The sequence below is a fragment of the Neophocaena asiaeorientalis genome, unplaced genomic scaffold, assembly GCF_003031525.2.
Source record: "Neophocaena asiaeorientalis asiaeorientalis breed wild unplaced genomic scaffold, Neophocaena_asiaeorientalis_V1.1 scaffold155, whole genome shotgun sequence".
Lineage (NCBI taxonomy): Eukaryota > Metazoa > Chordata > Mammalia > Artiodactyla > Phocoenidae > Neophocaena > Neophocaena asiaeorientalis.
The window spans coordinates 7,607,821-7,631,726 of record NW_020173040.1 but is presented as its reverse complement, the minus strand read 5'-3'; positions in this window follow the sequence as shown (position 1 = coordinate 7,631,726).

Here is a 23,906-nt window from a genome sequence, read left to right as displayed (position 1 = left end):
AAAAGTACAGTGGCAAAGAGTCTAACACTCCAGAAAAGGTGCATCCATGTTGCTGAGGCCAGTCTACCTGAGGTCAGGTGCTTGCAGCCATGGCTATTTCCAAGAGAGGGCAACTTGTCGGGCAAAGTGGGCAGGTATGTCCACTCAGTCCAAGGACAATGGCTGCAGAATTTAGAAATGGGATATTGGAATACTCAGAGGGTTTAATCTTCTCTCCGGAAGCCTTTTCTCTTGGTATTTCCTGAGGACAGTGTGGGGCCTGCAGCGACTAGCTTTGGGTCTGACTAAGTGTTTTCTCTGGAAAGGAGCAAGCTGCAACGAGGGCCTCATTCCTGGATGGGTGTAAGACCGGGGGAGAGGCAGAGCGAGGTCTGAGAGCCCGCGCTCTCGGCCTGGGGCCTGGATGTCCTTTAAACAGGGGAGAACCGGAAAGCACGTGGTTGTACATTTGCAAATGCGTGAACTCAGCTGCAAGATACGGATAGGCTTCAGGAACAAGAACAAATCCAGAATTCTCCCCAGTAAAGATAAGGAGTTTTCCTCTGGGAATATGTTCTTCCCCAGTTGTGAAATATCAGGTATAGGAAGACCCCTACATGCTGTAACATATGGGTGCTACAAAAGCATTTTATCTAAACCTTGACCTTGGGTCCTCTATGCAAGTTTGTGGCAATTTACAAAATTTCTATTGTTTGTGTATAGTGAGATATTTATTAACCTGTAAGAGCCCAAAATAAAAATGCCCTTTTCACTACTCTACAGTGATAGAGACCAGAACAGTGGGGACATTCATGGGTGGGCCATCGACAGGGAAGGGTACAAGGGAGCCTTCTGGGGAGTTGGGAATGTTCTAAACCTTGGTCTGGGTGGTGGCTGCGTGAGTATGTATATGTATAAAAATTTAAAAGTCATCAAAGGTGTACACTTAAGATTTGAAGATATTTGTGCATTTTTCTATGTAAGTCATGCCTCAATAAAAAAAGAAAAATGAAAAATTTAAATGCTGTTTTCATTGCTTTGATAAACTAGTCGTTTGGGAAGGATGCTTTCATTTCCAAACCTAAAACGTAAGTGACATATATTTCAAGCCATCTCTGGGCTCTCACTGTAATACCTTTTGTGCCCAAGCTCTTTCCTCATAAAACATGACCAACTTTTAAGGGTCAAAGATGATTTTTCTCTATCTGTCATTCTTGCCTATGGCACATGTCATTCGTAATGTGGCACAGAGGCCCTGATGAAATTGGAAAAGCATGTGGAGATAAAAATCATTCTGGGATGAATCCAGACACTTCCTGCCACTCTCCAGATGTCACAGGGCTGAAAGCCACCCTCCCGGGGGAAGTGATTCAGCCAGCCTCAGCCAGATGTGTAGGAAGCCGCCCCGGACCCACATGCTAACACTGTCCTGATTGTGCGGAGCATATGCTTTCAGTCAAGAGTGAAAAATGCAGGCAGGGGCACATGCCAGGAGTCTTTCAAGCATGGCCCACCAGTCAGCCTACAGCGCGATGCACTGATCCGTCCAGTCAGCAGATGTGTGTCACCACGACGCAGGCTGAGGCTGGTTAAATGGTAACAGAGCTCAGTGACCTAATGCACACACTCAGCCCTTCCTGAGAACCTCGCGCCGTGGTTGTCATGCTGTGGGATGCGTGTCAGCTTGATTCCGAGGCTGCCTGCCTGGAACATCTGCACCTGTACAGCACAGAGTGGCAGAAACGCCCTTTCCTGCACCTAGCAGTGTGTCAGAGACCTTGCCCAGTGGACAAGCAGCCCTCTGTTGCCCAAGTGCAGAGCTTTAGCTCCGAGTCACTTTGAATAATGTTGAATGCAACTGCAAGGCAGTCTGTTTTGGGAAAACTGTCTAGTCCCCGGGTTGTCTCGCCAGGTCTGGCTTTCCTGGGGCCCGGGGTGCCTGTAGGAGCCCCTCCCCACCAGCAAGCCTTCAAGGCTGCCACCTGCCCGTCCCCTCTGTAGAATGCCCTGAGTGTGGAATTTGCCCACATTTTCTAAAGTCTCTGAGACAGACTTTCAAGAGCCCTTCCTGGTCTGTAAAGAGGGGTAAATGTGCCTGCATACTCACTCACAGCCAAACGCGCACATGTCTATGGGTTTGAGAGGAAACAGGCCCCCACATACAGTGTCATTCAGGGGGAGACAGACTCGAGACAAGGACAGAGACCCCCCCAGACGAAGCCAAAAGACCTCATCAGGAAGCCCGTATGTGCACACAATCCCTTGGGTGGCTAATAGCAGCAAATATTGTTCTGAGACAGAAGTCATGGTATGTAGTTCTCCTGGGCAAATATAGTTGGGCAGAAATAGAAATATTTCTCAACAGTTGTTCCCACCAATTGCTCAGAAACAGGCCTTGGAGAGCTGTGCCCCCCACCCCAGACCCACGCTTTTACCTGCATACCTCCCAGCCTCTATGGAACTCACTGATGCCGCATGAGGACTCTGTTCCCCGGCCGTTGATAGAGCTGTAGGCAGGCTGTCATTTTGGGCAGAGTCACACATGTGTTCTCTTTCCACCCAGACACGAGGAAAGCCAAAACGACTTCAATCATCACTTCAACTCATCCAAAAAAAGAAAAGCTATTGCCTTTTTGTCCACACAAAGATCTTCCTTTTAATTTTATGTATTTATTTTTTTGTCCGCAGCACGCGGCATGCAGGATTTTAGTTCCCCGAACAGGGGTCAAACCCGCGCCCCCTGCAGTGGAAGTGCAGAGTCAACTTACTGGACTGCCTGGGGATTTTTAAATCACAGCTCTGGTTGTTTTAAAGCCGATCGTCAGAATGGCAAGACCAGAGGAACGTCCTCAGCCACGACGTATCTCTTTCCCTTTAGGTGTCGGCAGTACACGCTGGGACTGTGCGAACAGATCCATCTGCTAGTCACCATTTATGTACCAAGCTCTAAAAGCTGTTGCTCAAACATGGGCTGGGGGCTTCCCTGATGGCACAGTGGTTAAGAATCCCTCTGCCAGTGCAGGGGACACGGGGTCTAGCCCTGGTCCAGGAAGATCCCACATGCCGTGGAGCAACTAAGCCTGCGAGCCACAACTACTGAGCCCGCGTGCCGCAACTACTGAAGCCTGAACGCCTAGAACCTGTGCTCCGCAACAAGAGAAGCCACCGCAATGAGAAGCCCGCACACCACAACAAAGAGTAGCCCCTGCTTGCCACAACTAGAGAAAGCCCGTGCAGCAACAAAGACCCAACACAGCCAAAAATAAAAATAAGTTAAAAAAATAGGGCTTCCCTGGTGGCGCAGGGGTTGAGAATCTGCCTGCCGATGCAGGGGACACGGGTTCGTGCCCCGGTCCGGGAAGATCCCACGTGCCGCGGAGCGGCTGGGCCCATGAGCCATGGCCGCAGAGCCTGCGCGTCCAGAGCCCGTGCTCCGCAACGGGAGAGGCCATGGCAGTGAGAGGCCTGCGTACCGCAAAAAATAAATAAATAAATAAATAAATTTATTAAAAAAAGAAAGGTCTGAACCTTACAGTTGAGGGGTGGATCCCCTACCCTCACAGAGAGACTCCTCAGGGAAAAGCAGTAGTCCTGATAATACATACCTGTGGCCCATCACCACCATCACCAGTCATTTACTTGGCTTTAGAATTTGTTTTTGTGCTTACGTTGGAACATGGGTCTGCCTGAGGCTGTGGGAATTCACAGAATTTTAGATAAGCTAAATGTTCTTACCCTTAAATACCTGACTCAGGCAGAACCAGAGGTGGTTTATTCTCCTCTTCTCCCTCCCTGCTCAGAACAGGCATCCTTCCTGGGGAACAGTCCTTCCTGGGGTGGCCCAGGAGTCTTTGGCTGCCATTGTGTCAAAGGAGGTGGCTGGCCTTGGGGAAGGCTACACTGTCCTGCCACTTGCCTCTGTGCTGTGAAATTGCCTCCTGCCTCCTGCCTCCTGCCTCTGACACCTGGTCTCCTAAAAAGCTTCTTACTTAGCAGCATGGATTTTGAGGGCCACTAAGAGGGCAAAAAGGGGTGCCTGCCATTTTACCTAAGTGTTTATTTTGTAATTGTACCTTGCGTAGTTTTGCCTACTTGGTGAAAACTGTTGAGATGGTTCATTGTCTTCAGGGAAAAGGACTAGAGAGGTGAATATAAGGTAGGAAATTAGAGAAGAGAGTCAATATAGTACCCGAGAAAGAATGCCATCACTAGAATGTAAGTGTCCCAAGGGCAGGGGCTTTGTCTGTTTTGTTTCTCCAGGATCTAAAATATAAAATAGCATTTGGTACATCAGGGATAGTCAACAAATATTTGCTGAATGAGTGATGTGAAACAGTCTGTTAAAAAGGCCTTCCCGGAACTTCCCTGGTGGCGCAGTGGTTAAGAATCTGCCTGCCAATGCAGGGAACATGGGTTCGAGCACTGGTCTGGGAAGATCCCACATGCTGCGGAGCAACTAAGCCCGTGTGCCGAAACTACTGACCTACGCTCTAGAGCCCGTGCGCCACAACTACTGAGTCCACGTGCCACAACTGCTGAGCCCATGTGCCACAACTACTGAAGCTCACGTGCCTAGAGCACATGCTCCACAAGAGAAGCCACTGCAATGAGAAGCCTGCACACCACAATGAAGAGTAGCCCCCACTCGTCGCAATTAGAGAAAGCCTGCGCCCAGCAACGAAGACCCAACACAGCCAAAAATAAATAAATTAGTTTAAAAAAATAGAGTATTAAAAAAAAAAGGCCTTCCCCTCTCTAGAAATGCTGGGATGTTGTTTTCTTAAAAATAACAAACGGGCAGCCCTCCCCCCCAATCAAAATCTAGAAACACCCCCAAACAAAAAAAAACCCATCATGAACTCTCGATTTTGAGAGGAAAGAGTAAAGAAGGTCTTCTTGGGTTTATTTGTTCATTCAACATACACTTCTTACACCCCTGTCCTGTGCCAAGTGCTGGGCCCGGAACCTGTGGGACTTAAGCTGATGAAAGAGCGCACTCCACCCTCGAGGAACTCCCTGGCCAATGGCAGCCGGATGAGGGCCCTGATCATTACCGCACAATGTTAGGAGGGTTCTCTAGCCCTGGAGAGGGGCTCCAGGAGCTAGGGAGGGAGTGACTAACTTCTGACTTTGCCTGGGGGCCTTCAGGAAGGCTGGGACTTGAAGCCTTAACAGGAGTTCACATGCCTGGCAAGGGGTAGAGAGAGGGAAAGAATCCAAATTCTCATCTTGGACCACGGTTCCATCAGATTACACACTTACCAGAGTTGTTGACAAGGAGCCAAACGGACAAGCAAAAGTTGGCTCTTCTTTCCTTTTCTCTTTTCTCCTGGGAGAGATGCTAATGAACAATGGTGGCCAAAAGGCAGGTGAGAGTAAGGAATAAACTGGATAATGGGCCAACTGGATAGCCAGCCCCTTCTGAATCATGCAGCCTGGGCCATATTTGATGTCAGTGATGCAGATCAAGACCTGATTACCACATAGCTTCTCCATCAGGCTGGACCCTCAGAGGACAGAGGTCCTCACTATGACGTCGACCTGGTTTCCCACTTTGCAGAAAGCCAGCCTCTGGGGGCTGCTTAATCAGGACAAGTTGATAACATGATACACAGGGATTCTTGAGGCAAAGAGTAACTGCTCTTAAGAGAGTGGGTGCTGCTAAAAACCTGTTGCCCGTTAATTGCTGTGGAGTGGAATATGCCAAGGTATCTTAATTCAAATCTTACCTCACCGTCCTAGGGACCTTTTGTTGCTGTAAGTAAGGATGGTCCTTGGTTCCAAGAAGAAAATTAAAGGCTGCTCCTGAGATGAGCACAGTCATTTGGATGAAAGAAAACACATGGTTACATTTAGAAATCAGATCTCAACAAGACGGGGCACCACCTCCTGCCCAGAGAGGAACGAGCCACAGGATGCAAAACTGGAATTTATGTGAGAATACTTTGCCCTTATTATACTACTGGCAGGGGATCTTGACACACATTTCAGGCGCTAATTAGTGCTTGCATCTATTGCCATGGGTGCACATTGCATGTGCCCATTTTCCTGATGGGAAGACAGACCAGGAGGAGATAGGTAGAAAAGATGTGCTGGGAGGAAAAGACATGGTGCCATGTCTGCTTAACTATGTTTGCTCAGGGAGAACTGTGCCTTGTTCCTTTTGCGCGAGGGTGTTGTTTCCTGCTGAGCTCACGGTCTCTGCCTGCCAGGGTTCGGGTCCATAATCCATCCCTGATTTTGGAATAAAAATGGCAAAGGCCTACATTGGAAGCTATTGTTTATCAGATCACTGCTTCTGAAGAGCAGGGTGGTGGTTAAGGGCATGCTATCCGGAGTCAGCCTTCTTGGGTTTAAACTCAGGCTATGGCACTTACCAGCTGTGTGACCTTGGCAGGTTTCTTGAGTAAGAAATTGTGCCTCAGGTTCCTCAGCTGTAACATGGCCTTGATAATAATTCTTTGCTCATAAGATCATCATTAGAATTAACTGGTTATTTGTTAAAGCTTTGGAAACAATACCTGGCCCACAGAAAGGGTTAAGCATTAGGTTGATCCACGTGAAATTACCAACACATGACTGCTCTTGACCTACCAAAAGCAGCAGTTTCATATGGCTCATTCAGATTTAATTATAAAAAGGCTTTAATTTAAATATTATTATTATTATTTTTAAAAATATTAATTTATTTATTTGGTTGCGTCAGGTCTCAGTTGCGGCACGCGGGATCTCTGTTGTGGCGCACCGGCTTCTCTCTAGTTGTGGAGCACGGGCTCCAGAGTGCTCGGGCTTAGTTGCCCCGCGGCGTGTGGGATCTTAGTTCCCTGACTAGGGATCAAACCCGCGTCCCCTGCGTTGGAAGGCAGATTCTTAACCACTGGACCACCAGGGAAGTCCCTTAAATATTATTTATAAAATTATATTTATAATAATTTCATATTTTTATTATTGCATTAGTTATTGTCACTTAGTTTATAACTTGATTATTATATTTTTAATATTGGTTGGTAGTATGCCTGTTTTTCATTCACTCTTTCAAATATATTTTGAGAGCAGTGTGCAAATTCTCTTTAAAAAAAAAAAAAATTCACAGGATGGTGTGATTCTCATGCGCCTGAATTGGTAACCAAAGCCTACGGCTAGGAAACAAAGGCATCAAGGAGCCTGCACTCTGGGGTTGGGGAACTGTGGCATAGGGATGCTGGGGAAACCACCTCTGCAGAAAGTGTGGGCATCACCCTACCAGCCCCAGCCTCTCAACACTGGCTAGAAGAGGAGGCCTGGAGGAGGACAGACTTAGCCTGTCAGGGGACTGGAAAGGGCTATTTCTCTCTTTGAAGCCAAGGGAGGGATGCCTCAGGGGAAACCCTTGTCAAATTGGTGGGATGTGGGTTTGATGGAGTCCTGGCTCAGTCAGGAACCAATGAGCCCTTGACACAGCCTGATACAGCAGTGCCCAGGTGTGGGAGAGGGCCCGTGGGGTGAGCTGCGTGGTGGGGGCTATGGGTAGAGAGGGGGAAGGACTTACCTCCCCATTCCTTGGCCTCTGGCCTTGGAGTTTCAGTCCCAGGTGGAACATAAAATCGATTCTGCACAGGTCCGTGGGTTTAATAGTTGGGGGCTGAGGGTAGGTGAGTTTGGGAGCCAGTGACCCCTCCTGAATGGGACGTCAGAAGTATGTCACAGGATGCTGTGAACTGGGGCAGGAATATACAGGCCAAGAGTCTAAAGGGATCATCAATGGCTCTGGGAGGTGCCCGGGGGTGAGCCCTCCTTTGCAGGCCTATTGAATGCACCACCTGCTGGCATCAAGCCCATGTGTAGTATATTACTGCTGTGTAGGAAAGAACGTCTCCCTGGCCGGGGCAAGTGGGACAATAGCTATCTTTTACTTATTCCTCCAGGCCCCAATGTTGGTCTCATTTTGGAAAGATGGAGAGGGAAGGCTGATGAGAGAGACCACAGAACTCAGACAAAGCCACAGATCTAGCCTTGTCTGGAGAAGAGAAGGGAAGGGTCTTTGAGTTGGGTATAATAATAGCAAAACTTACACACTTCGTGTGCCTGGCACTCTTCTAGGGCTTTGATTTCATTTAACCGTGGCAACAATCCTATGAGGTAGGTACTATCATTATTCCCATTTTACAGATGAGGAAAATGGGGGCACAGAGAGGTTTAGTAACTTGCCCAAAGTTCCCAGCTAGTAATTGTAGAGTTGGGATTACAACCAAGGCAGCTGGATCCAGAATCCGTCATCTTTCATTGAACAAAACTAAATCTTAAGAAATGAAACAAGACTGTTTTCAAAGCAACAATAACAGAAAAATGGATGAACAAAAAGTAGCCAAGAAGTTATATTAGAACCAGAATGAAATATCATCAAGGGTGCTATTATCCAATAGGAAAAGAGAGTTTGACAGACCATGACTAATAATGGCAAGTTTTCAATAAATAAATCAATCTTATTCATTCACCCCAGTGCACTGAGATTCCTTGATAAACTGCTTTCCCACAGCCTTCTTTGCTCCTTCGTGCAAGTCTGTGAGGCAGGCACTAATATTATTCTAATTATACAGATAAGGAAACCAGAGGTTCAGAGAGGTTAAACAAGGTGCCCAAGGTTACCCAGCTGCAAGGTGGGTGTTTGAAAGTAGTTCTTACTGGCTTTAGAACCTGAGCTTGGAATGCCTTTGGTTCTGTGGAGCCGGCCACAGGAAGCTGACATTCCACATGAAACTGACACGGACTTTTACTATGTTTTTGGTCTAGTTATATGGAGAAGCCACGGTATAGAACTATGTTGTGAGGGAGAAAGGTGGGAAGACCCATGAGACAGAGGTGCACATCTGACCTTTTGAGTGGGTGGAGGAAAGAGGGACTCAAAGTCACACCTCCTCAAAGTAATTAGAAATGACAAGGACTAGGGACTTCCCTGGTGGGCCAGTGGGTAAGACTCCACGCTTCCACTGCAGGGGGCCTGGGTTTGATCTCCGGTCAGGGAGCTAAGATCCCACATGCCACATGGCGCGGCCAATAAAATAAAATAAATTAAATTTAAAAAAAAAAGAAATGACAAGGACTAAGGGCATTACGAACACAATGTAAAAGACAATAGCAGGGATGGCTGCCATACTGAGCCCTTTCACAGCACCAGGTATAAAGGGAGCTCCATATCCTTAGCCGAGCTAAGCTTCAAGGTAACCTGAAGGGAGGGGTGATATCAACTCCATTTTGTGGATGAAAACTCAAGGCTCAGAGATATTAAGTGACTTACCCAAGGACACACAGCTTATAAAGAGACAAGCACAGATTAAAACCAGGTCTGTCTGATTTCAAGTCTAAACCGTTTCTTCCAGCATATGATTTCTTCCAAGCATCACTTCTTCCCTCATTTTTTTTTTTTTTTTTGCGGTACACGGGCCTCTCACTGTTGTGGCCTCTCCCGTTGCGGAGCACAGGTTATGGATGTGCAGGCTCAGCAGCCATGGCTCACGGGCCCAGCCGCTCTGCGGCATGTGGGATCTTCCCGGACCGGGGCACGAACCTGTGTCCCTTGCATCGGCAGGCGGACTCTCAACCACTGAGCCACCAGGGAAGCCCTCTTCCCTCATTTGATTCTTGTGGGGATCAGAGGCAGAGGAGACACTGTTATTCCCACTTTACAGACAGAATAGCACGTGCAAAGCCTCTGCCCAGACTTCTCTCTAGAGCTCAGACCTGCATATGCAATATGACCTCCTGGACATCTCCACTCAGATATCCCACAGGTGCCTTACAACCACCATATCCAGAACCAAAGGCATCATCTCATCTTCCTTCCCAACTATTCTCATTCTTCCATTGACTCATTGATTTAGTCAACAAATATTTCCCAGGGTCTGGGGATAAATAGTGAACATCTCAGTAGCTAGTGATACTCTCTTCCTAGTTGCCTATGCCAGAAACCTGGAAATATTCTTGCATTCTCTCAACTCTCCACTGCCAATCATTCACCAAGTTCTGTTTCTTCTACTAGATATCTCTAAAATCCATCCATGTATCTCAAGCCTTCATCATCTCTTGCTCAGAATATTGCATCAGCCTCTGGGTGTCTCCCAGTTCCATTCCCCTCCTCCTCCCCCTCCCCCTCCTCCCGTTGCTCTGTCACAGCAACTCTCACTGCCAGGATTTCACATATTCTGCCCCCTCTGGCAGAACACCCTTCTGACTTCTTTCACCAGGCTGATGCCTATGCATTCTTCAGGTCTCAATTGAAATGTCTCGTCCTCAGGGTGTCTTCATCTACCCTGTGGATTAGGCACTTTTTTCTCCTGTCCTAGCACTGACTACATTCCCTATCATACCAGCCATCTCATTAGAGCATTAACTTATTTAACACATATCTGCAAAGACCTTGTTGACCTGCTCACCAATGGATACTTAATGACTCAATGAATCTATGAACAAATGAGTCAATGAATGGGTGGGTGAAGATGCAGAGTTATTAAAGATCATGGCAAAGTTGGGAAAGAAGAAGTGTCTCTGGGGGCTCCATCAGGGAATTTGGGGGGGTGCAGTGATGACAGATGAGGCTGGAGAAGTAAGCAGGGGCTGGAATTGGGGTGGCCTTGTGTGTTTGGATATTGTCTTGTAGGCAGTAGCATTTTGTTCTCACTGGAACAGACACTCACTCTGGATATGGATTTGCCTTCCCTATATGCAGTGCTTCTGTCAAAACTATCATCCATGGACTTTTAGGATGCCTTATCCACTGTCATGGTATCTCACACAGTATTGTTTCTGATCAAGGAACTCACTTGATAGCAAATGAGGGTAAGAGTGGGCTCTTGATCATGGGATTTGCTGATCTTATCATGTTCCCCACCATCCTGAAGCAGTTGGCTTGATAGCATGGTGGAACGGCTTTTTGCAAACTAAGTTATAGCACCAGCTAGACGGCGATACCTTGCAGGGTTGGGACAGGGTTCTCCAGGAGGCCGTATATGCTCTGAATAAACATCTGATATGTGGTACTGTTTCTCGATAGCTAGGATTCGTGGGTCAAGGAATCCAGGGGTGGAAATGGGAGAGGAACCATTATTACCCCTAGTGACCCACTAGCAAGATTTTTGCTTCCTGTCTCCACGATACTGTGCTCTGCTGGCCTAGAGGTCTTTGTTCTAAAAGGGAAGAATTCTTCCACCAGGAGACATGATGATTCCATCGGACTGGAAATTAAGAGTGCCACCCATCCACTTTGGGCTCCTTATGGCTTTAAGTCAACAAGCGAAGAAGGAAGTTACTGAGTTGGGTGGCGTGATTGATTCTGACTATCAAAGGGAAATTGGACAACTACGGAAATTGGACAACTACTCCACAATGGGTGTAAGGGAGAGAGTGTTTGGAATATAGGAGATGTCTTAGAGCATCTATTAGTGTTACCATGCCCTGTGATTAAGATCAATGGAAAACCTAATCCAAGTAGGACTACTAATGGCTCAGACCCTTCAGGGTTCTTTACCCACCAGGTAAAGAATCATGACCAGCTGAGGTGTTTGCTAAAAGCAAAGGGCATATGGAATGCATAGTGGAGAATGTAGTTATAAAAACTAGCTATGAGCAGGTAACCAGGTACAGAAATGAGTATTTCTCCCTTATTTTGTTATGAATATATGTATGTGTGTGTGTGTATCATGTAACATAAGATGGATGTATTGACTTTATATCATAGTATTTAAGGGCTGTTTTAAAATTTTTTCCCCAGATCTGTTGAGATATAAATGATATATAACATGGTGTAAGTTAGGTATGGTTAACTTTACATCACAGTATTTGAGATACGAGATATTAAGGAGAAGAGTAAATATTATTCAAGGAGTTTGCATCCTCTTCTGGGAAAAGGGTTAGTGTGTTTTCAGCTGTTCACAGGATAGTGGTATCATGTTAGGTGGACGTATGGTCTTATTATTGTCTTTGTTCTGAGATTAACTATCGTTTAAGGAGATGTGTGTGGGTGCTGAGTCGACAAGGGATCGACTTGTGATGGTTAACTTCATGTATCAGTTAGGCTGGGCCACAGTGCCCAGGTATTTGGTCAAACATTGTTCTGGATGTTTCTGTGAGGGAGCTTTTGTATGAGATTCACAGTTAAATCAGTGGACTTTGAGTAAATCAGATTGCCCTCCATACTGTGTGTGGGCCTCATCCAATCAGCTGAAGGCCTTATTAGAACAAAGTCTGACCTACACTGATCAAGAAGGAATTCTGCCAGCAGAAGAACTTTGGACTTGAGCTGTAACATCAGCTCTTCCCTGAGTCTCTAGCTTGCTTGGCCCACCCTGAAGATTTTGGATTTGCCAGTCTCTATAATTTTGTGAGCCAGTTCCTTAAAATAAATCTCTCTCTATATGTATACATACACATCCTATTGGTTCTATTTCTCTGGAGTACCTCGACTTGCACAGATGCCTCTTAGACTATAGGGCAAGCTGGCACCCTCCTCACCTCTTGGACTTAGCATTCTCAAGTAGATAAATGGCTGGTGGCAGGGGGAGAGGGGAGGAAAGGGGAAGGGAGAGGTGCTTTAGAGTTACTTGATGGTATTCCTGCACAGCAGGATGTTTAAACACAAAGAAGAGGAGCCTTGTTTTCATATTCTCCAATCTGTCCCCCTAAGTCCAGGACCAACAAGGGGAGCCCATTTTCCCTGGGGCCAGCCCTAGGGAATGAGTCTCTGCTGCTTTCTCCGTAAACGGACGATGTGCCTCTGCTGCTTAGCCCAAGTAGACCCCTCCCTCAGAGATCAGCTGGACCATCAACATCAGTTCTCAGATGGGGAAACTGAGGCCCATTAGGGGAAGGGACATACCCAGAGTCACACAGTTCATTACATTTAGAACTAAATTAATTACATATTAGAATGACAACCTGGTTCCTGGGTTCTCAATCTAGTGCTCTTGACCTGAACTTGCCATACTGATCACCTATTTTATCTGTTTATTGTTTTCGTCAGAACAAGGCCCCTGGTCTGGAAAACACAAAGTGAGAAGGGAGCTAGTCCAGCCATTTTCACACAAAAGGCGAGTTTTTAAAAACATTCGAGAGATGGTTACTGATCTAAAGGGCTTTGCTGTCGCAGCAAGGTAAACATTTAGATTAACAGCATGGTAATAGGTTGTAATTCATAATCACAAGGTGGTTAATAAAAACTTGGGAACATAACCATGATGAGTGCTCTTAAAATGGTTATAAATCTAAACATTGTGTTTCCTTTTGTGTTCTAATTGCAGAGGTGTTCAAAGTCATGTAGCAGCGTAAAGATTTAATGCCATTTAGGCTATCACCCGAAATACATATGAGGCTATACTGACAGTTTAATTGGTGATTGAGGAAGTTTGGGGTTCTACCTTCTCTTCTCAAATATTTTCATGTATATTTCACCTTAAAGGTGAGATCTAGGTAAGAGACTGTCTTGAGCATCTCAAGCTTCTAAATTGTATAATTCTGGAGATTTTCTATCTTTCCTAATATCGAACTGCTGAAATTCCAAGTTTACCAGACATTCTATGCTTGTGAGAGTTGTACTGAGTATTTTATCAAGCCAGGGTTAATGAGATCATGAAAATTTATTTATACAGGGTCCCATCTTAAAATAGGAAAGAAAGCTGGTAGAATCTGCAAGTAATTCTACCATTTTAAAATTGCTATTATAAAATGTTTTGAAATTTAGCATTATTATTTTATATATTTAGATTGAGAGATTCCCTTGTTGAGAAGTTTCATGCCTGTGAGAACTGTAGTGATGTATCCTTTTTCATTCCTGTTATTGGTTATTTATGCTTTTTCTCTTTTCTTCTTGATTAGTATTGCCAAGGGATTATCAATTTATTGTTCTTTATATAGACTCAGCTTTTGGCTTTGTTGATCCATTCAACTGTCCTTTTGCTCATTACTTCATTAATTTCTGCTCTTACCTTTATTATTTCCTTTCTTCTCCTTTATTTGGGTTTTCCCAACTTCCCAAGATAAACACTCAGGTAATTGACCTTCTGCTTTTCTAACATATAGATTGAAGCCATAAATTTTCTTCTAAGCCTAGTGTTAGCTGTATCCCACACATTGTCATATCATATATTTATTATCATTTAATTCAAAATATTTTACAATTTTCATTATGGTTTCCTCTTTGACCCATGGATTATTTAGAGGTATATTACTTAATTTCCAAACATTTGGGGTTTTTAAAAGTTATATTTTGTTATTGATGTGTAGGTAATTGTACTGTGATCTTGGAACATATGCTGTGTAATTTCAAAACTTTGAAATTTTTTGAGACATAATTTTTGACCCAGCATCATATGGTCAATTTTGGTAGATGTTCCCATGTACACTTAAAAAGAGTAGTGCATTTATTAGGTAAAGTGTGTGTGCGCTTGTAATCATATCAACTTTATTAAGATCTTTCCACATCATTGCTTATCTTTTGTCCACTTTTTCTATCAGTTACTACTGGGAGAAGCATGTTAATATCCCTTACCATGAGGCAAAGCTGGGCTTTAGTCTTGTGAGTGCTAGTCTCTCTCTGGTTTTCCCTTAATTCCTAGAGCCACAGGGGCTCCAAATGAAAGCCTGGGGTGTTTACCTCAGGTGGTCCCCAACTGTTCGTTTCACCATAGCCTTTTGAGACTGCTGAAAGCTCTGTTTGGCTTCTCAGCTGCCCCTCCACAGCTTTCTGCTGGGATCCCACTGTCTCAGCTGCTGCCTTATAATTGACAAATGCCCTCAGGAGAAAAGTGGTGCCTCCAGCAGACTCACCTCTCTGTGCTTCCCTGCTCTCCAGGATCTTGGCCCCCTCAGGTCGGCTGCCTGCATAGATCTCAGATGGCTTCAAATACAGTTTATTTCCCTTCGTATTTATCTAGTTTTTCTACTTGATTTTGACAGGAAGGTCAGCTGGCAACAAGCTAGTCTGCCATTGCTGGAAGTAGAAATCCTTTTTCAGAGAATTTTTATCTCTTAAAAATATATGCGAGGGACTTCCCTGGTGACGCAGTGGTTAAGACTGGAGTGCTCCCAATGCGGGGGGCCCGGGTTCCATCCCTGGTCAGGGAACTAGATCCCACATGCATGCCACAACTAAGAGTTTTCATGCCACAACTAAGGAGCCAGCACAACCAAATAAATAATAATATAAATAAATACATAAAAATATATATGCGGATATAAAATTCAAAAAAATTAAGAGGAAACTGACCCCAGGCAGAAAGAAGTGCCTTCTTAATATCATTCAATTAAGAGCCTAAACCACAGGCATGGTTAACTGATAATATGTTCAGTGAGATTGTTCACTTTGTGTCCCTCCTCCCCAATTTTATTTATTATACAACCAACAGTAATAAAGAAAAGGAATTAATTATCCACAATCTCATTCTTCCAACACACCATTTTAAAAATGCTTATTCTGGGGGATGTACCCTTATGATATGTTCTTTGTGCATAAATTCTACCTATGATGTCATAAACTATATATGTATACGTAATTTTTTCACTCAACATTACTTCATAAAGACATTCTATCAGTCATTGCAGTCCTGATTTTAATAGCTACGTGCTTATGCTGAGTTACCTTACTTACTTTTTCAAAGCGTTTATTTCCCATGCAAATTGGCTATATATCTACTTATTTGACAGAGGTCTTTATTTTTTAAATTGAGTGTATCATATGTACTTTAAAATGGCTTTCTTTTAAAATCCATGCTGTTTTATTTTCTAAGCTTTTATTATTATTTTTTCACACAGTTAAATCTATCAAATGTTTCCCTTGTAATTTCTTTGATTACGGAGAAATCCAACCGTAGCAGGCCCCTTGCATTTGCTGAGGATATATTTTTGAGTTCCCACATATCAGGAAAGTCTATGGTTATTGCACTAACGTACACTTAGTATATAATAAGGAGGAGGCAGGCGCAGGAAGCATACAAGGATGGAGACATGTTCTTGCCATCGAGAGGCTTGCCCTCTCCAGAGGGTGATAAGTGTTCCTTGCACATAGCTACTCGTGTTAATCCAACCGTGATGAAGGCTGAAACAGAGGCATCAAGAAAGGATCTGGAAGGACTTCCCTGGTGGTCCAGTGGTTAAGAATCCACCTTCCGGTGCAGGGGACGTGGGTTTGATCCCTGGTTGGGGAACTAAGATCCCACATCCCGCGGGGCAACTAAGCCCGCGTGCGGCAACTAGAAAGCCTGCATGCTGCAACGAAAGATCCTGCGTGCCGCACCTAGGACCTGGCGCAGCCAAATAAATGAATGAATGAATGAATAAATAAATAAATGCTAGAGTCTCAGTGATTAAAGGAAAAGAAAGGATCTGGGAAACAGTGGGAAAAGTTGTTAGGGGAAAGCAAGATAAGTGTTCTTCCTAACAGGTCCTTCATACTTGAGGGAATCAGGGAAGGCTTTGCTGAGAAGTTGAGTGAGTAGAAGTTGTCAATAGAGAAAGAACAGAAAGAATTCTAGGCAGAAGGAAAAGCACATGCCAAGATGTGGGAGCCTGTGAATGCACCAAGGAACATCCATCAGGGTCAAGAAACAGCAAGCAAGGCATGCTTCAAGTGCAGGGAATAGAGAAAAGAGGTGGCAGAGGTTGCCAAGTGATAGGCTGAATCCTTTCTTACCTCTTTGCCCAGTCAAAATGCCTTTTCTCTAGGTACTGACATCAGCAAAGGATTGTCTGGAATGAGGTTTGACTGTGTCTAAGGACTTCTGAATTTTCATCCAGATCAGTCTAACTGGTGCAGAGCTTATGGAGAATGTTTTTGAAGGGAACTTTCCATCCCTATTCCAGACCGCCATCCTCTCCTCTCTGGAGAAAACTATTTCTATCATCTACTTTCTTTTGTAGTTTGGACTCAGTAAAAATAAATATTTATTGCTTAAGGTGGCACAGAGAGCCATGAATGTGTTCATCAGCCAGTTAATGAGAACTTCCAAATAACCCTTTATGGAGAGAACTGAAATTGAATTTTAACACGGATCAGTGTCTTCAAGATGCACATGGCTGTTTCAAGAGCTCAAATATCTGCATGTCTACACCATTATGCTAGATGGTGCGGATCATGTAGAAATCGTTCATTTCTGTTAATTATAGTTATGAACCCTAGGTTGCAAAAGTTAAATCAACACTGCATTTCTTAATTCGTGCTTCTTTCCTGTTATTACTGCACTACCTGTGTCTCCATTCTCCCCTCCTGGGTCCATGGCAGACATCACCAACTGATCTTGAGGACTTTCCAGTTGAGCCACAATATAGCCTCAGGGGCTTCACGACCTGACTCCCAAACATCACAATCAATAAATTGTGTTTGTTTGTGAGATGAAACCTATTTACTACCCAGCATCATCTCTGTATTTTCTTTATCTTTTCTGACACTGGATTTGCTTTGACCACAGATCTCCAGCTCTGTGATATTCATATGCTTTTTTTCCAGCTGCTGACCACATTTACATTCTCATTTTCATCCTCATCCTTTAACAATGGAAGACTCTCCTCACATCCACATAACTGAAACATTGATGGCAAAATAGCCAGGTTGTGTATTTCTGTACCAGCAATGAATCACTGGCATAGCAGTCTTTCCTAAAACTGAGGAGAATGATTCTAAAAAAGAACTTGAAAACCCAGCCCCTTTCCCCTAGCTGTGGGATTCCCTGAAAGATTTTTAAGTGTAAATGATGATAAAGACATGGCCCTGAAATGGCCGCAACCTTCTGGCACAGGAAACTTTTCATTATAAAGCTTCCATTTGAGCTCATACCAGACTATTTATATTACAAAAATAGTTCATACGTGTTTATTGTAAAAATAGCTGCAAATATAAAGTAAAATGCAAAAGTCCTCTTACTCCTTTCCAATCCCCTAAGGGTAGTTACTGTTGAAAGATCTTTAAGACAGTCTTCTATGTATGTATAAATGTGTATGTATCTCTATGTGTAGTGATAATTTTTTTAACAAGTGTGAGATTATACCAGACATATAATTCTGAAATTTGCTTTATTTCCCCCATATGATTGATAACATGTATGTGTGTATAGATTCATATCCTTCCGTGTCAATACTTATACTTCTACCCCATTCTTTTGGTAGCTGAATAATTTTTCGTGTAAGGATGTACTCCAATTATCGAACTATTCTATAATTATTGGATTTCTACACTATTACAAATAGCGCTATAAAGACTGGCTTTATGTATGCTTGTGTAGGTACTTATGTACTTATGTGGTTGTTTTCATAGGAGAGATAACCAGAAATGAAATTTCTGGATCTAAGGATATGTTAGAAGATTTTCTGAGAATATGCCCTTTGCTTTTACTAACGTTGGATATTATCAGTCTTTGTGATTTTTGCCAAAAGAGCAATCTTTTAATTTTTAAAAAGACTTAAAAAAATTTTTTTAATTAAAAAAATTTTTTTTGGCTGTGTTGGGTCTTCGTTGTGGCATGTGGGCTTTATCTTGTTGTGGCGAGCGTGTGCTACTCTTTGTTGCAGTGCACAGGCTTCTCATTGTGGTGGCTTTTCTTGTTGCAGAGCATGGGCTCTAGGTGCACAGGCTTCAGTAGTTGCAGCACGTGGGCTCAGTAGTTGCGGCTCTAGTAGTACTAGAGTACTCAGGATTCTGCAGTCGTGGTGCACAGGCTTAGTTGCTCCATGGCATGTGGGATCTTCCCGGACCAGGGATTGAACCTGTGTCTCCTGCATTGGCAGGTGGATTCTTAACCACTTTGCCATCAGGGAAGTCCCAAGAGCAATCTTTTAAAAAAATGTTTACATTTCCCTGATCATTAGCAAGTTAACCATTTCCCCACATATTTATTAGCCATTTATATTTCTTCTGTAAATTGCTTGTTTTTATGCTTTCCCTATTTTCTGAGGTTTTCTTTTTATTGATTTGAATGTGCTTGAATGTGTTTAGTTTAGTGGATTTTGATTGTGGCTGCACACTGGAATCACCCAGGGAACTTTTAAATAACAGGTCCCAACTTGAGAAATATTCTAATTCTAATGGGCTATGGTGAAGTCCAGGCTTCCTGGGTGAGTCTGATATGCAGTCAAGGTTGAGAGTCCCTGGTCCAGGGAGTACATGGTTTAGGTAGGATGGAGGTCAACATTACAGGAAACAAGTGATTAAGGAGCTGAGAGGCCAGGCTGTTAGGAGACTTGTGAATGTAGTTGCTTTAGCCTGCTTGGGCTGTCGTAACAAAATACCATAGACTGGGTGGCTTAAACAATAGGAATTAATTTTCTCACCGTTCTGGAGTCTGAAGACTGAGATTTGGACTTCTGGAGGTTGAAGGTCTGGCAGGATTTGGCTTCTGGTGAGGGCCCTCTTTCTGGCTTGCAGACAGCCACCTTCTTGTTGAGCCCTTACACGGCAGAGAGAAAGTGAGCTCTGGGGTATCTCTTCCTCTTCTTATTAAGAAAACTAATCCCATCGAGGGGTCCCACCCTCATGACTTCATCTAAACCTAATTACCTCCTAAACGTCCTACCTCCAAATACCAGTACATTAGGGTTTAGGGCTTCAACATAGGACTTTTAAGGGCCACAAACATTCAGTCCATATAGTGGTGTCCTCTGTTCCATCACTCATGTCGTTATTTTGCATTTACTATCTTTTTATCTTGGTGAGACTAGTTAAGGTTTGCTGTGTTAACCTTTCTGGTCTCTTATACAAAGCACAGTCTTCTCTGCTCTGTTCTCATCCCTTGTCCTGTATATTCACTTCACTTCAATTTGCTTCTCTTTCCACAGTCATGTCAAAGTCACAGGGTCAGAGGACAGCCAGTTTGTAGGGTCTCATTCTTCAGTGTTTACCCCCAAATTAGAATACATAATGCCATATCTGCTCATTGGAGATTAGTGGCTAAAATGCTTTTATAGTGATTATTCTTAGTCACCCTCATTAGACCTATACAGTATCTAATTTTTTGGAAATCTTTGGGAGGCAGAGTCAGATAAGAGCAACCAGGTTTAGACTGGAGGTAGGTGCACATGTCCTGGAAGCACAGGAAATCCTCAAATCTGATTTTATAATTTGATTAAAAATGCCATAAGATGAAGACAAGGAGGCCAAGAGCAGCAAAGTAAAAGGAAAAGGCAACGTGGGGAAGTGGGATGCACAGGTAATCAGGAGGATCATCCTCGACTGGCTCTGCTGCCAACTTTTTTCTGGGCTGACTTTTCCCATTGGTAATAGAAGGGGTTGGAGGGATTGCTGAGGTCTCTTCCAGCCCTATAAGCCTTTGGCCAGGAAAACAGCACCCACTCTTAATCCTGCATTTTGAATTTAACTGTCCAGTGATAAAGACTACAATAACATTTCCATGGTTCTTTTTTAGAATGAAATCCTGCAGTCAGGAGGAAAGAATGAGATGTAAAGATGTGGTCTGAGCAATGCAATTCCAAACATTAACCATTTTGTATAAGGCCGTTTTATCCCATAATGGTGTTTAAAGTGCAGAATAGTGGCTTTTAAATATGAATGTTAAAACATTTACAATATGCACACGTAAGGTACCTTTTTAGAAAACTTAAAGGAAAGGAGAGTTTTGTGGTACCAAAATTTATTCCTGAATTTCCTGGAAGGCAGCGATGCTCACCACTAATGCTGCACTCTTCCTGAATTTCTTGCCTGTCTTCTTTCCTTCCACCAACATCTGAGCATCTTCCATGGTCTCTTCCATGGTCATCTTCCAACCATCTCAGTTTGTCCTGGACGTTGTTGGTTTTAGCACCAGAAGTCCTGTGTCCCATGAACTCCTTAGTTCTTAAGTAAATGGGGACACTCTTCAAGGCACTGAGTATAAAGTGGTAAGCAAACAAACAAACAAGCAAACAAAAAACCAAGCAATTATAATAGTTCATATATCCCAGTTATTATTTTAAAGATAAAATGTACATGAATGAGAGAACTCATCCTTCTCTATATCATATAGTTTTCCATAGAGCGCTCCTAAATTTTACTTCAAATGCAAGTCTCCAGACTGCCAAAAGATGGTTCTATTGTATTTGACTATGGTAAAACTAAAACGCTGAGAATTATGACATAATGACTAACAAAATGTGAAGTTGTCTCAGTGAACCCAAATGGCGAGTTCCCTTACAAACTCAACATCGATTCAAGACTGTTAGTGACTTACAGCCAACTTTAAATCCTTCTTTCATCTTTTTCCTCAGTACACAGTATATAAACAATTGGAAATGTCTGTACAAAGTGTTACCTTATAAAGAACTTTTACTGGAGTATGATAGATACACACATGTTCTATCTGTGCGGCTTGATGATTTTCACACGGTGAACGCACTGGGGTAAACCATTTTAAAGCACTGGCACCTATACTATCTCATTTAACTTTCACATCCACACTGGAGGTAGGCAACACAGATATTATTATTTCCAGTTCACAGCCGAGCAAAATGAAGCTCAGGCGGATTAAATGGCTTGTGCAGGATCCCTCAGCCAGTAAGAGGCACAGCTGGGATTTGAACCCTGGTCTTCTGGCTCTCAATGCCAACCCCCTTGTCTGTGTTATCTATGGCAGAGTAATACATAAACTGCAGAAAGAATGAAAGAGAGGGAAGATTGAGAGATCTTACTAAGTCACATTTCTGGGTGGTAGGACGCCAAGGAGGATCACTCGCCTTATTTGCTTTCAGCAAAGAAAAAATTTTGGATGTTCAGCACAGTTGGACTTAACATTAAGACCTCTTTCATTAAATCTCACCATTTTCTGTAAACAGTAATTTGTCCTCAAATGTTCCCAGGGTGGAATAGACACAGAAACAAACACATACCGAGTCCCTCTTCAGTGTGAAGACTGTAGGGGACAATTTGGTTAAGAATGCACAGGGTCTTCCTTTGAGGACTTTGAAATGTGCAGGCAAGATAATACACAAATGGCTGCATTTCAAGAGCAGTGAGAGGCCAGAAAAGAGGAAGAAATTACTTCCAGAGAACACCATCCGGGCAGCCCTCAAGAGCTGGGCTAGCGTGTGAGCGGGGCCTGAAAGGCATTCAGTCTGAGAAGATGGGGGAATAGTGGTTCAGGTGATTTGAGGAGAAGAAAGCAAAGGACATTTGTTATGGAATGGTGACTGTCAGTTTAGCAGGGGAGCTGGGCTGAAGGAAGACCATGCTTTTGTTTTCCAGCACATCCGACTGCTTTGCCTAGCTCCCGGGCTAGAGCTGTCCCCACACACACCTTTGTTTATGCAATCTACCTTCTCCCAAGAAGCAACCTGAGGGAATCATGGAATTATATATCTGGCAGTTTGAGAACAGAGGTAAACAAAGGGCAGACACAGCCTGAGGTCGCGGAGTGAGCTGGTAAGAACATCACAAATTCATAAAGGGAAGGGTTGCAGCTGCAGATGCCTACAGGGAGGAGGTAGGCGCTTGCTTGGGCTCCAACATTCTCCCTCTAAGATGCTCTTCCTGACCATAGTGGCAGATCTGGTGCACGAGTGAGTCCTTCCATGCGGCCTGATAAACCTACAAGGGTGTGCCTCTCAGGGACCCAAGGTCACCTCCAAACAGCCAATGTCATGGGCAAACAGACTTCCTCCCCTGGCTTACTGTGTCCTAAAACGGTTGCTGATTCTGGCTGTCTTTAGAAGATCACAACCTTTTTGGACTAAATTTGAGGGCATTAGTACAGGTAAGAATTTAAACAGCCATGCATGCAAGGGAGGTGACAATGTACGTGTCTACTAGGCAATGTGCATTTTGTTTTAAAAACAGAAACTAATATAGAACTCAGAGTTCAGTAAAGTGGTCCATCATAAAATGTTAACAAGTCTAAGTTTTAGCAGAATCGGAAACCAGATGCTGATAGCTTGTGTCTGTGCTCATAATAGAAAATAAGCTTCATGGGAGCATGGCGTTGACTACCTGGTTCCCTGCTGTATCCCCAATGCCTAGAATAGTCCTGCTTAGTTATCGCTTGAATTACTGAGTAAGTATAAGTAGTAGAAATGACCCTGGGGGCTCTTGTCCTCTCCTGACTCCTGAGACTGGCCAGAAGTGTTCAGTTAGATTGGAACACATCCTCTTACCCTCTGCTCCTGTTTTTTTTTAAACATCTTTATTGGAGTATAATTGCTTTACAATGTTGTGTTAGTCTCTGCTGTATAGCAAAGTGAGTCAGCTCTATGCATACATATATCCCCATATCCCCTCCCGCTTGAGCCTCCCTCCCACCCTCCCTATCCCACCCCTCTAGGTGGTCACAAGCACCGTCTGCTCCTGTTTTAACTCAGTGGTTCACAGGCTTTTCCATGAGAAAACTGGTGTTTTAGCAACAGAAAGAAGCATGTACACACATAGATGCTCAATCACTCACTTCTCTCTCAAATGTTTCAGAGACTGGTGACACTCAAGTCACTCTGCTTAGAGGTTTACATCAGATTCTGCTGCTCAGCGGGGAAAGCCTGGTAGGGATTCCTGTTCGCAGTGGCTGCAGTGAGAGAGCCTGACTCCCATGGTGACAAAAGCAGACCGAACCCTCAATAGCCAGCAGTTCTGTGCCCAAGTACTGGGCATCCAGGCGCTCATTCATGCCTCGTGCCAGTTCCTCAGATTGGTCTCGCCAGGCCCGAGAAGTTCTCTGCTCCCTATTTAAAAATAGTCCAAAAAAAAATACACTTCTCATTAGGTTTATTTTTCTTTCATATCATCCTGCAATTTGAGTTAGCACACAGAGCACAGAATAATTAAATGTGAAGTCAGACCGTGCCTGACGGTTAACCCTGTTGCTCTGAATCATCTCCCCTCAATTCAGCTAACAGACCTTCCTCAGATGAAGGATTCACCGGGGAGGGCTGAGACAGGAAGCCTGGAGAGGCGTGGGTCTGATTGGAGCTTCACAATCAAACCTCTTTCCTCCTCCACC